Raw genomic sequence first — 14076 nt, forward strand, 5'->3', positions numbered from 1 at the left:
AACTGTACCTCTTATGCTCGCATTCAAATCATTTATGTAAATGACAAAAAGCAGAGGACCCAGCACTGATCCTTGTGGCACTCCACTGGTCACAGGCCTCCAGTCTGAAAAACAACCCTCCACCACCACCCTCTGTCTTCTACCTTTGAGCCAGTTCTGTATCCAAATGGCTAGTTCTCCCTGTATTCCGTGAGACCTAACCTTACTACTGTAGCAGGCAGGACATTACATGCCCCTGCTACTCTCTATGTAAAGAAACTACCCCTAATATCTGTCCTAAATCTATCACCCCTCGATTTAATATCCCCTCGTGTTAGCCTTCACCATCTGAGGAAAAAGGCTCTCACTATCCACCCTAGATAACCCTCTGATTGTCTTTAATTGTTCTTTTTACCAAAATGACATAATTCAGAAATCTCAGTTGAATCCACAGTAAAGATTCTCTCCCAGATGCAATAAAGAAATGGCTGTAGTTCAGAAACCTACAGTCCAACACAAAAAAACTTGCTTTCCTCTCATTATATTTGCATTTCCACTACAACATACAACTGAAAGGAACTAATACTGTAATAATTCAAGGAAATGCTTAACACTGAAGGTATTAATAGTTTATAAACTTTACTTTGAAATGTTCACTCATCGAATTTTGGGGGGGGGTGGTTCTGTCAAAAACCACTACGAGCTAAATTTCTAAACAGTATCCTGACAATGAATGCTTACATGGATAATTGTGCTCACATTCTGGTATGAAGTATAGGTATATAGTCAAAACACTTGCGATTTTTGAACACCATTGAAATATAATAAATTAAACTTCTTTATAAAGCATCTACTTGTTGGGATTAGAGCATGTGACAGCTTGTGATCTTCATATGGACAAAACTACGAGCAATTCAGAAAATATCCAGAAAAAGAAACTGCAAAGAAAATGTCAAAGAACAATCTCACCGTCTGAAAAATATTAATTCAGGCCAAGTAAAAGAAAGGGTAAGAGATACAAAGAAATACAGGGATTGTTTCTGCAGAAACAGAAACCTAAAACTGATAAAACTATGATAAGTTTAGAAAATCATGGGCTTACTGCAACTCACTGTTTAAATTTATTCTTATCACATGATGGAGCAATTCAAGGAGCTGAATTCCAGCTCCCAATTTGATCATATGTATGTAACATTAAAGATGTGAATGTAATGACTAGTATCACCACACAAAACAAACACAGGATCCAGAGAACTTTGGAGAATAATAATAAGCACATTCCTTAGGTCACAGCAAAGGTTTACTCACAGGATTCAAAAAGGACCCAAAGGTAAATAAAAGCAGGACAATAAAATTCCTTTTCAAGGCACCTTCTACTAAAATGTTAGGTCATAAGCTTCCAGTATTTTAATACTAAATTAACACTGATGTCTACTTTTAAAAACATGAAGTTTATTTTCCATCAAATAATTTACATTAAATTCTTCAAATTAGCTTATACACTAGTGGGCGGCACGGTGGTTAGCACTGCTGCCTCACAGCGCCAGAGACCCGGGTTCAATACCCGCCTCAGGCGACTGACTGTGTGGAGTTTGCATGTTCTCCCCGTGTCTGCATGGGTTTCCTCCGGGTGCTCCGGTTTCCTCCCACAGTCCAAAGATGTGCAGGGTCAGGTGAATTGGCCATACTAAATTGCCTGTAGTGTTAGGTAAGGGGTAAATGTAGGGGTATGGGTGGGTTTCGCTTCGGCGGGTCGGTGTGGACTTGTTGGGCCGAAGGGTCTGTTTCCATACTGTAATGTAATCTAATCTAGAGTCACTTAATTTGTCTGTAAGGATACATTTACAGTTAACTTCTTGTGGTATGGAGATAGTGAGGACTGCAGATGCTGAAAAGTCAGAGTTGATAAAGTGTGGAGCTGGAAAAAGCACAGCAGGTCGCGCAACATCACAAAAGCAGGATGGTGATGTTTCAGGCAGGATCCTGTTGAATGATCTTGCTGTGTTTATTTCCAGCTGCACCTTTTATCAACTTCTTGTGGTACTACATACAGGGAGTTAGAGGAATGGATAATTGAAGCAACCAGTGCACATCTCAGTCCCTGTTTCAAGGTGATAAAAGGCCTTTATTTTTAACAAATTTAATATTATGGGTACATAGCAAAATGAACACTAATTCATGGCGTACAGACAGTGAGGTGGTTGGAGTATTGGTAGTTCCTTGTAGGTGACCCTCAGGACCCGTGAGATATAAAACCAAGGCACTACAGTGCCATCACCAGTTCTGAACGTATAACTGCAGCTTTTATAAGCAGCATTCATGACAAGTCTGGTACTCTGCATTTATAATGGAAAAAATTAATGTAAAAGTGCAACCAATGTGGCAGGAAGCAAAGCTATTAAAGACAGATATGGTATTGAGCTGGAACTTTAACTGCATGAAAAATTTTTAAAGTATTCGAAAAAATGTGAATTAATTTGCTCGGTATGGGCCAAGTGCTGGCAAATGGGCAAAGAGGTTGGGATATCTGGTCGGCATGGACGAGTTGGACCAAAGGGTCTGTTTCTGTACCGTACATCCCTATGACATTTTCATTTTTTTTTTTAGGTCTTGTCTGTGGATTGTTAGAAGTAAATAACAATGAGGCACCTGGATTTATTGATGAGGCACTGGGATTAAGCTATAAAATTGTACTGTGATGTTGCATTACTAACAATTGACAGGATAAATGCTGAGAGGATGTTTCCCTCATGGGAGAGTCTAGGACCAGAGTCTCAGAATAAAGGGGCACCAATTTAATACTGAGATGAAGAGGATTTTTTTCTCTCAGAGGGTTGAGAGTCTTTGGAACTCCTTGCCACAGAGAGCTGTGGGGGAAGGGATCTTGTGTATATTTAAGGCTGAGATAAATTCTTGAAAAATCGGGGAAATCGAGGGTTACAGGGAAAGGGCAGGAAAGTGGACGTGGGGAACGTTGGATCAGCCACGATCCTATTGAATGAAGGAGCAGGCTTGAGGGGCCGAATGGCCTACTCCTATGGTCTGTTTAGGTGTTTCTTGTTTGTTTTGTTACGATAACCACAGATTAAAATTTTAAAATGGATGATAGCTATAATACTCATGAATTGTTAAGACAACTAAAGTGAAGAGTGAAGTGCTGGGGAAAGTTTTTCATTAATTTGTGGTATTTAGGGACAGGTCCAGTTTAATGTAGATCCACATTGTCTCAACTCACCAATATCCATATAACAGTTAAATGTTAGTATTAAATAGACCATTGGATGGTCATCACAGGATCATCTTCATAAGGACACTTGATTTCAATGTCTTTAATGCAGTAAAATCTCCCAAGACTCTTCACAGGAATGTTAAAAAATTGCTTCCAATCCAAAAGAGGACATGGTACAACAGGGGACTAACACTTCGGCCAAAAAGGAAGCTTTTAAAAAGTATCTTAACAGGAGAAAATAATTTTAGATTTTGAGGTCCAGGTGGCTAACAATGCAGCTGTTGAATGAACTAGAGGGATACACGAGAGACACAATGGGCTGAATGGCCTCCTTTGCACTGTAACACTCATGTGATTCTGTACCTGGAGAGCCCTAGGACTTTACAAAGACAGAGAACGGTGAGGTACAGAGAGATTTACACAACAGGATGGGTTTTTCTGAAATAAAAATTCCTGATGAAAGGAATCATTTTAGTTCAAAGAGGCTGCCAGGTGAATGGGACTTGGTGGAAGTTAAGAAGGAGGCAGCAGGGTTTTGGGGGAGTTCAGGTGTATAGAGAATTGGATTTAGTCAGGAGAACACACAATTAGTCAAATCAAGACATAACAGAAAGCACAGATGAGTTGAGCAGATACCAGTGATTATCTAGGTGTAGAAGTAAGCAGTTTTAATGATGCAGAACATACAGGACATTAAATAAATCCACGAAGGCTGGTATGTAGTCTGGAAGTCACCCTTTATTTACACGTGTAGGGAAGACACTGATTCAGCTCCCTCTGACACTCCTGTTTATATCCGTCAGTCAGGGCTCCCTGATTGGACCAGGTTAACAGCCCCAAATCAGGGAACTCATTCTATGAGGTCCACCTGGCTGACCTCATTACAAGCGGAAGGGGAGAACCCATGGATGTTCTGAGGGGCTGGACACATTTTGCTCCTGCTGTGTTTGCAAACTTGCAGCTTGCACATAGCCCAGGGCAACACGGTGGCTCAAGTGGTTAGCACTGCTGCCTCACAGCACCAGGGTCCCAGGTTCGATTCCAGCCTCGGGAGACTGTCTATGTGGAGATTGCACATTCTCCCCGTGTTTGCGTGGGTTTCCTCCGTGTGCTCCGCTTCCTCCCACAGTCCAAAGATGTGCAGGTCGGGTGACAAACTCCGTGCTGGTAAACGATGGCCCATTGCCTGCGACCAACACTTCCAAGTGTCCATGTATTGCAAACCACACTCACAACTTTCCAATCATCACCCTCGTGTTTGATGAATGCACTCTGACTGGACATCCACAATGACTAGAAACATTGAGCCCATGAAAGGATCAGTGTAGTCCAGTCCAGCATTTACACGGCCATTCCCCCAGGTGTGGGGGAGCTACTGGTGGAAATTATTGACCTTGCTGGCATTCTGGGCACTGCCCAACCACAGCAGCAATGTTGGCATCCAACCCTGGCCACCAGATAATTTCTCGTCAACATCTTCGTTTTTGAAACGCCCTCGATGACCCTGGTGGGATTCAGCCAGTATCTGGCAATGACCTTTGCTTGGGACAATCACTCTTGCTCCCCATAATAACATGCTACCCTCTCCTTCGATCTGGTCTTGCTGGGTCCTGAAAGGTTTTAAGTCTGGTTTGTGATGGCCACTTTTGCTTCCCCCATCACTACCAGCCGTTTTAGTTTTGCCAGGACTGGATCTTTTTGCATTCCATAGTCAGAAATTTCCAGCGGTGATCGGAAGGGTATCCAGAAAGTTTAAGAGCAGAACGGATATTTCCAGTGGCAGCAATCACTGGTGGTGAACCTGCCAGTGGGAGGCAGCTCAAGGAATCGGCATTAGCCACTTGGCCTCCTGAATGGTGTTCCAACTTGTAATTGTAAGCACTTAGAATGAGAGCCCACCCCTGTGTGTGTGCATAGTGTGTGTGTGCATAGTGTGTGTGTGCGTGTCGTGTGTGTGTGCGCGTGTCATGTGTGTGCGCGTGTCATGTGTGTGTGCGTGTCGTGTGTGTGCGTGTCGTGTGTGTGCGTGTCGTGTGTAGTGTGTGTAGGCAGCCTTGTCCTCTTGGAATAGCCCTAGCAGGGATTCGTGGTCTGTCACTATTATAAATCTACATCCACAAAACATATTAGAAGAACTTTCTCACACCCAAGATGATCTCCAAACTTTCCTTCTCTATCTGGGCGTAACTTTGTTCCACACCAGCTAGTATCTGGGAAGCATACACTATCGGGCATTCCTCTCTACTGGGCCATCTGTGAGCTAACATTGCCTCCCCGTATGGTATCGAGGTATTGGTGCCTTGATGGGACCATATAGTGGGCCTTAGACAATGGCAGCTGTTTCTTCACTTCCTAGGGGGTGGCACAGTAGTTAGCACTGCTGCCTCACAGCAGCAGAGTCCTGGGTTCAATTCCCGCCTTAGGCAACTGACTGTGTGGAGTTTGCACGTTCTCCCAGTGTCTGTGTGGGTTTCCTCTGGGTGCTCCGGTTTCCTCCCACAGTCCAAAAATGTGTAGGTCTGGTGAGTTGGCCATGCTAAATTGCCCGTAGTGTTAGGTGAAGGGGCAAATGTAGGGGAATGGGTCTGGGTAGGTTGCGCTTTGGTGGGTCAGTGTGGACTTGTTGGGCCAAAGGACTTGTTTCCACACTGTAAGTAATCTAATCTAAAGGCTATGACTGGGCTGACTTTTATTCAATAGCAGGTCAAAGGTGCCAAGTTACGTAAAAATTCACCAACCCAATGAAAGATCTAAACTCCAGTACAGACATTGAAGCCAAGGTACTTTTGATCACCCTCACTTTATCCTCCAAAGGGTGTAACCCAGTCTTGTCAACTCTGTAGGCCACGTATGTCACTTGGGGTTCCTGAAGCACACATTTTTCTCTCCTAAAGGCCCAAACTGCCTTGGAGAAGCATTTAAAACACGATGCCCAAGTTCTCTAAATGCTCTTTATTGGTCACTCCAGTTATTAGCACGTTGTCCAGATAAATGGTGACCTGGGGTAGACCTGGTAAAATGTTCTCCCTTGTACCCTGAAAAAATGGCACAGGCTGATGACACCCCAAATGGCAGTCTCGTATATTGGAGCAAACCCTTATGGGTACTATTTGTAGCATACTTCTTGGAATCCTCATCTCACGCAACTGCAGGTACACAAGACTTACGTCCAGCTTCCTAAAGGACAGACCCCAGTTTTGTACACAAGTCCTTTAAAACAAGGGATTGGATGTTCTCCAGCTGTGAGAAAGGGTTTATCACTTGTTTGAAATCTCCACAAAGGCAACTGACTCGTCAGGCTTCACTAATTGGAATGACTGGTGCCACCCAATCTGCAGATTAAACTAGTTTGATGATTCCTTCACTTTCCAGCCTCCTGACGTCTGCCTCTACTTTTGCCCGTTAAGACAAACAACACTGGGTGGGTCGTGCAGAATCATGGAGTTGCTTCTTGGTCAGCACGCAAAGTGGCCTTGGCCCCTTTAATATTCCTGAAAAACTTCCGGGATGTAATAAGGACTTCACTCAGGCAACCACTTTCTAATTGAAAAATGTTGAGCCAAACAAGTTGATTCTTTCTCAGCCAATTTCTCCCCATCAAGCTTGGGCCCAAGCCTTTTACTCCAGTTAGTGCTAACTAAACTAGCTGCTTCTCATGAGAGACTGGAACCAAAGTTGTAACCTTAATAGTAAAGGTTCTCCAGCATAGGTTCTCAGCCAAGTTGAGGTCTCACAAACTTAAGGGTTGGAGTCCCGAGTGAATTTTGGTAAAGACCGCATCAGGATCAATCTCCATTAGAACTAGGTGACCATTTAACCAGACGTTTATTTTGATTGGTTCAGATTTGGATGTTGCTAAGCAATGTAATTGTTCCAAACCAGCAGTTATTGGATGGTCCAGGATGTGAACACTCCTGGATATTGCCCAGAATTCTCTTACTCAGTTAAGGTCTAGTGGTATGCTTTTACTGCCTAGAGTCCACATTCCTGAAGAAGAGTTACAGCCAAAAACATTGACTTCTCCACTTCCTGATGCTGCCTGGCTTGCTGTGTTCTTCCAGCATCTTGCTTGTATACCTGGGATTCCAGCATCTGCGGTTTTTCTGTCTCTAACTTGAGTCCACATACCAGCAGCAACTAAGGTGTCCTGCTGACTCTGATCCTTGAGAAAGTTTTAACCGTATGGTCGAGACTTGGTTTTGTTTTGGAGTTTTGCTGTGGGCTGACCTGGAGTCCCTCTGTTCAGGATATGTCCTGACTGAGGCTGTGCAATCATCTTGACTCAAGTGGTGTTCCCCAAACTCTGTCAGCCTGTTGAGCATGCTTACTTCCATTGGAACACTCTAACTCATATGTGCCACTGTGCTGCATTTTCCAATGATAATGCCAGTTGTAGTTCCTGTTTTGAGGCAAATTAGACTTCAACTAATAAGTGTTTTTACATGGTTACATCATTAATCCCACACACCAAACAGTCCCTCAGCATCTCGCTTAGGATTAAACCAAAATCACATATCTCTATCAGCAATCTTAAACTCCTCAAAAATCCCAATATGGATTCCCTTGGTTCTTGAACTGCTGAGTAAAACCGATAGCGTCTCAGGATTAGAGTTGTCTTGGGTTTGTAACATTCCTTAGCTAAATCCATCAACTCTTGAAAGGTTTTAGTATCTGCTGCCTTAGGGAATGTTAGGCTCCTGATTAACTGATCAAGCCGTGGGTCCACATGCCATCAGGAGAGTGATTCGTTGCTTTTCGTCTGCTCCAATATCATTTGCCTGGGAAAAAACAACGCATTCTTTCCACATTCTCTGCCCAGTCTTCAACCGCAGGATTGAACAAGTCAAGTTTCCCAAATAACGGCATGATGCCAGAACTGCTTACCCCAACTCAAAGACAACTGTTGCGAACAAATCTCTTCAGGGGCGTGTTTTTCTCTTGTTGCCACCGAAATAACTCCACAAAGGCCAGTACCCTATCACCAAGTTCCCCTTTATTTATACATGCACAGTACATGACACTGACCAGCTAGCACAGAGCTAGCTCCTAGTGTGAACAGAACCGCTCACAGTCCGGTCAGCCAGCACTCCCTGATTGGGGCAGTTAATCTGGTTCAATCAGGGAACTCCTATTCTAATAGGTCCACCTGTCTGACCTCATTACAAAACAGAATCTCAGCTCATTATCAAAGAGAGCACAAAATTTACATCTTACAGCTCGATGTACAAGTCAGTGAAGGAAATGAAATGGGAGGAAGGGTCAAAGATAATGTGATAAGTGTTTCTGATGTCTATTTGGAGAAACTTCCAGCTCATTTAGGACTAGGTGTTGAAATAGCATTCGAACAACGCTGAGGAAGTAAAGGTATTGAGAGAGATGCTGGTGAGTTACAGGAGGCTAGCATCAGCATATATATAGAATCTGAACGTGTCTGAATTATGTTGCTAAGAGCTAAATGGGAAGTGGGGCCCAAGCATTGTATTTGGGCAACTCCAGAGACAATGGTACAATGGCAGGTTGGAAAATCACTGCCAGTTGTGATTGGATAGAAACAAATAGGAGCAACAGTAGGCCATTCAGCCCTTCCATCCCGTTCCACCAAATCAATATGATCATCGTTGATCATCCAACTCAGTCCCCTACTCCAGGCTTTCTCCCTAGATCCATTGATCTCTTTACCCCTAAGAATTATAATCAAACTCCTTCTTGAAAACATTCAATGTTTTTCCTCAACCACTGTCTGTGGTAGTGAATTCCACAGACTCACCATTCTCTGGGTGAAGAAATTTCTCCTCATCTCAGTCCAAAATATTCTAATTCCCTATTCTTAGGCTGTGAATCCCTGGTTCTGGACTCGAGTCATTGGGAATATCCTTCCTGTGTTTACCCTGCCTAGTCCGGTTAGAATTTTATAGGTTTATTCGAGAAGCACCCACCCCCAACTTTATTCTTGGGTGGCACGGTGGTTTGCACCATTGCTTCATAGCACAAGGGACTCAGGTTTGATTCCAGCCTCGGACAACTGACTGTGTTAAGCTTGCACATCCTCCCCATGTCTGCGTGGGTTTCCTCTGGCTGCTGCGGTCTCCTCCCACAGTCCATGTGCAGGTTAGGTGGATGGGTCTGCTAAATTGCCCGTAGTGTCCAGGGAAGTGCAGGCTAGGTAGATTAGCCATGGGAAATGTGAGGGTATGGGGATTAGGTGAGGGGCTAGGTCTGGATGGGATGCTCTTTTGAGGGTCAGTGCTAACTTGATGGGCTGAATGACCTCTTTCTGCACTGTAAGGATTCTATAATTCAATGTTTCGAAACTCCAGTGAAGATAATCCTAACTGATCCAGACACTCTTCATGAGTCAACAATCAAACAGGCAACAATCAAAGCAATCCCATTTTGTTGTACAGTGAATGAGCAGTTTGGGAGGAGTGTGGGATGGTCACCTGCACCAAAGGCTACAGACAGCATAGGGAGGATGAGGTTCACCATGTCACACTTGCAGAAGATAATATTTGTAACTTTGAGGCAGTTCAGTGCTCTGGCAGGAACTGAGCTTAATTGGGAAGCTTTAAATCTGGAGCTGCAGGGACGATGGACATGAACTGGAGAGGTAACAAGGTTAGGGATGGTATCGTATTTTTACGAAGCCAGAGGATCAGAACTGGGGTTATTTTTGGCAGGGTAGCAGTGATAAAAGATTTGAGAACCCCAAAAAGAACCATTTACAATATCAACTCACCACCATCTTCTCAAGGGCAAATAGGAATGACCAATAAAAGCTGGACCAGCCACTGTCTCCCACGTTCTGTGATTTACTATAAAAGGAAAGGACTGGGGGGGGACAGAAGGGGAAATTGATTGCTCAGCAGTTTGTGGAAGTAGGTCAAGAGGGCAGGGAATACCAGTTAATCCATAATGTATTACAAAGATTTAACAATATCAAAAAAAGTATTGCGTCTTGATAAGCTCCTAACTCAAGATAGCTACCCAGTCCCTTGCAATATATAAGTCTGTCTAAAATGTTAACTATAGATTTGTAACTGAGAAAGAAATATTTAAATAAGTATCTGTAGCATAATAAAATCATCTAAAGATGCCCTGGAGATCTATGTTCAGTTCTGGTAATGAAAATTCAAAAGGTGTGCATGAAGCGTTAAGGGACTAATCCCAGAAAAAGAGTAATGTGTTTGAAAAAGGGTCTCAGGAAACTTTCAGCCTTGAAAGAAGATAACCAAGAGATGACCTTTGAAGAGCTATAAAGATAAAAGTTAAGTAGTGGAGAAAAGATAAACCTGGAACACTATTTCAAAACAAGCTGAGAGTAGGACAAGAGGGAACAAGTTTAAACTATAAAATAACTGATTTACAACTGATAACAAGATGTTTTTCTTCATAGAGTTGAACAACACATGAAATTGACTCCTACCTAAGGTTGTGGAGGTAAAGCGTGAGGAAACACGGCATTTTGGAGCCGGTTTGCAATGGAGAGGGAGGAAATTGTACAATCTTTCTGACTGGATGAACCAAGATGCGCCGCGATTATGTCTTGCACAGGCACAGACGCCCCAAGAAGTCTCCTTTATCATCTAAACACCAATGCTAACTTCTCATACTGCATTGTTTAAGATGCACTCTTATCAAAGTGGTCCTGACCAGGGTGATGATACTAATTCATAGGACGAACAGATTTTTTTTCACCCAAGAACAATAGCGATTCAAGTTACTCCACCACCATCTCAAAGCAGCTAGTTGGAAGGTTGTATCACTGCCTCTGAACCACAGATTCAGGGAATAGCAGTTAATCCATAACGTATTACAAAGATTTAACAAATTCAACAAATTCATCAAATCCTCAATGGCCACAGGAGGTGTCAAAATGATACAACCAAACTAGTTGATTGTTAACCTGCCAATCTTTCCAAAACCCTAAAGGCAGGCAATCAGCCAGAACCGTGTGGTTGGTGCAGTGCAGCACCATCTCTCTGTTATAAGATTCCAGAGACAAGCTCTTGCTCTGGGCAGTATTCTCTGGCAAGTATCCTCCTTGCAATAAAGGGACTGCCAATGATGATGAGCAACAAAGAATGAGCGATAAATGCTAGTCTTGTCCACGTCCTGAAAATTTAATGACATTTAGAACGTTATGTGCCACATACAGTCCAACACACAATACAAAATGATAAACCCCCACCTTAGATTCACACATCACATGTAGTGTAACCATTGATAAAGGCTATCCAATGACAATATTTCATTTCAAATGAAATAGCCAAAAGGGCAATAAATTCTGAACAGATTAACCAGAAAGGAAAATATTGTGATTAAGGAATTATCCTCAGGGCGTCCCAGGTATTGATTTCATTAATCACTGAGAGGTCAGATTCCTTACCATAGATATGGTTCACCTGAGTGTAGTTCAACTTCACTTTTTAAGCTCCCGCACTTCCTGCTCCTCAGTTCTCCTTCATACCGGGTGCTGTTTGGAGTATACTATTTAAAATTAAGAGTTTCAGTATTCACAGTCTCATTCAGCGCTCGGGTGTCTCTAGTTCACCTGCCTGTTCAGACCTGGGCAAGTCTGCATTGGAATATTACAAAGCAGGACAATGGGAAAGGATGTCAGGGCTTGGGGAGGTGTTAGAAAGTTCATTTTAAAGGAAGGCACAACATTCTAAGAGCGACATTGTTGCTGGCTCTACCCCACCCCACCCGAAATAGTTCCTATTTTTGGCAGAGTGGACTGTGTGACTCAGGCTCTTTCAGGGACTGTATCTTGTATAGGGATACCCCTAAAGGAATCTCCTTCATGATCTAAACAGTAATACTAACTTCTCATATGCCGATGGGGCACTCAACGTAATTAGAGTCATAGAGATGTACAGCATGGAAACAGACCCTTCGGTCCAACTCATCCATGCCTACCAGATACCCTAAATTAATCTAGCCCCATTTGCCAGCACTTGACCCATACTCCTCTAAACCCTTCCTATTCAAATAGCCTGTTCAATGCTGTAATTGTACCAGCCTCTGCCACGTCCTCTGGCAGCTCACCCATGCAAGCACCACCCTCTGCATGAAAATGTTACCCCTTAGGGCCCTTTTAAATCTTTCCCCAAACCCCCTACATGTATGCCCTCTAGTTTTTGACTCCTGGACTCTGGGGAAAAGACTATGACTATTCACCCTATCCACGTCCCTCATGATTTAATCAGGTGATGTTCAGCTAGTTTCAGAAATTGTATTTACCACTAACCCCTACCGTCCCCCACCTCCGTCATTCATCAGAACAAATTAATTTGTTTTGGGGCCTGAAATCAATCATAAAAAAAGGGTCAGATCAAGACAGGGCAAAGTAAGATCACACTAACAGATGATAAGTGAATGTTCTTGACAAAGCAAAATTTCCTGGCTCTTGAGTCAGAGATTAAATGTAGACTAAGGACACATAATTTACAAAAGGAGCCCCATAAATGAAAACATTTATTCTTAAACAGCAAGGCTATATATTTTTTGGTTCATGATTTTGAATATTCTCCTCCTTCACGCATTCTTCGGGCAATAATTGCTAAAACATCGAAGAAAACAGGCAAGGTCATGATTATTTCACATTGATCCTAAAAAAAATGTCATAGTCAGGCAAAAAGCAAACTATATTTTATATGAATACAAGGTAGCTACAAGTCACTCCTTTTTTGCTGTGGTGTAGGGAATGGCCCTCAACTCAATAAACAATATTAGCTTAACCCAAAACAAAAATCCTTAATACTCTTCTAGTAAAGTGTTCTCAAATAAGATTTCACCTCCTCTCCCGAAATGATGCATTAAATTTGAAGTTTCAAAAAGTCAGTGAGTTTCTGTGAAGCCCATGAAACTAATCAAATCAATGGAACATTGAGACAAAACAAAACAATTATAAAATTTATTGCTGGAGCCTTATTGATTTTGTGCAGAATTCCTTTGAATTATTAACTTATTTAAATTATGCAAGTAATAAAAATGGAGGAAATTTACAGATAAAAATCAATTAAAATTTAATGAAGCAACTTGGAATTAAAGACAGACTGTTTTAAACACTAGCTGTTCATGCAGCTTTTTCATCCATAGGGATTCATTTACTTTGCACCAATACCAAGAATTACAGCTCCCTTTCAAAAAAAGATCACTTCCTGGATTCCAAAGGTATAATAACATCTAAATCAAGACCATCAACTAAAAAGAGAGAGATGATGCAGTGATACTTTTGAATGGATGAATCTCCCGTATAAAATCAAATGTCAGTCCCCTACGCTATTTCTCAATCATCAAATAAAGACACATCCAGTTCTATCACCTTTTGAAAAAAAAAATCAAAAGATCAAGTGGAATTAGTCACCGCTTCGCCCAGATCGAAGGGAATATTAAAACATTGCTCACTCATGAAAAAGCAAGGTGGGGGCGGGGTGGGGGGAGGCTGGAGGAAATGCAGCAGCCCAAGTTTACTCCAACGTTAGGAGTTTGCTCACGTTAACACCTCGGCAGCATCACGATTCCCAGGCTTTGCATATAATACGCAGGTTTTAATCCAAAACCTCCAAGCCGCTTTCTGACACCTCGGCTTCAATTCATCATTTAATTCTATTTTCCTTCTTTTACCCACCGCCCCCCTGGACCCACCACTGGCCCGGGGGGTGGGGGAGGTGACTGGGAGAGACAGAGAGACCCTCTCCCCTCACTCAGCCCTGGCTCCAGTCACTGCGGGCAAAGCAATACATTGGCTCCCGGGCACTGGGTTAGCAGCGAGGGCAAGGAACCCGGTGGGGAATGGGGAAGCACTGCAGCGATCGAGTCCGGGGTGGGGAGGGGGGAAGCACAAGAGGCAGGAACTGGGACAG

General features: G+C 42.9%; 1 protein-coding gene across 1 annotated transcript in view; it reads right to left on the reverse strand.

Annotated features, from left to right (window-relative positions):
* Positions 1–14076, reverse strand: part of atp1b3a (ATPase Na+/K+ transporting subunit beta 3a) — a 71362-nt gene that overhangs the window by 56186 nt on the left and 1100 nt on the right. The gene's annotated exons all lie outside the window — the stretch shown is intronic.

The sequence above is a fragment of the Chiloscyllium plagiosum genome, chromosome 13, assembly GCF_004010195.1.
Source record: "Chiloscyllium plagiosum isolate BGI_BamShark_2017 chromosome 13, ASM401019v2, whole genome shotgun sequence".
Taxonomy (NCBI): domain Eukaryota; kingdom Metazoa; phylum Chordata; class Chondrichthyes; order Orectolobiformes; family Hemiscylliidae; genus Chiloscyllium; species Chiloscyllium plagiosum.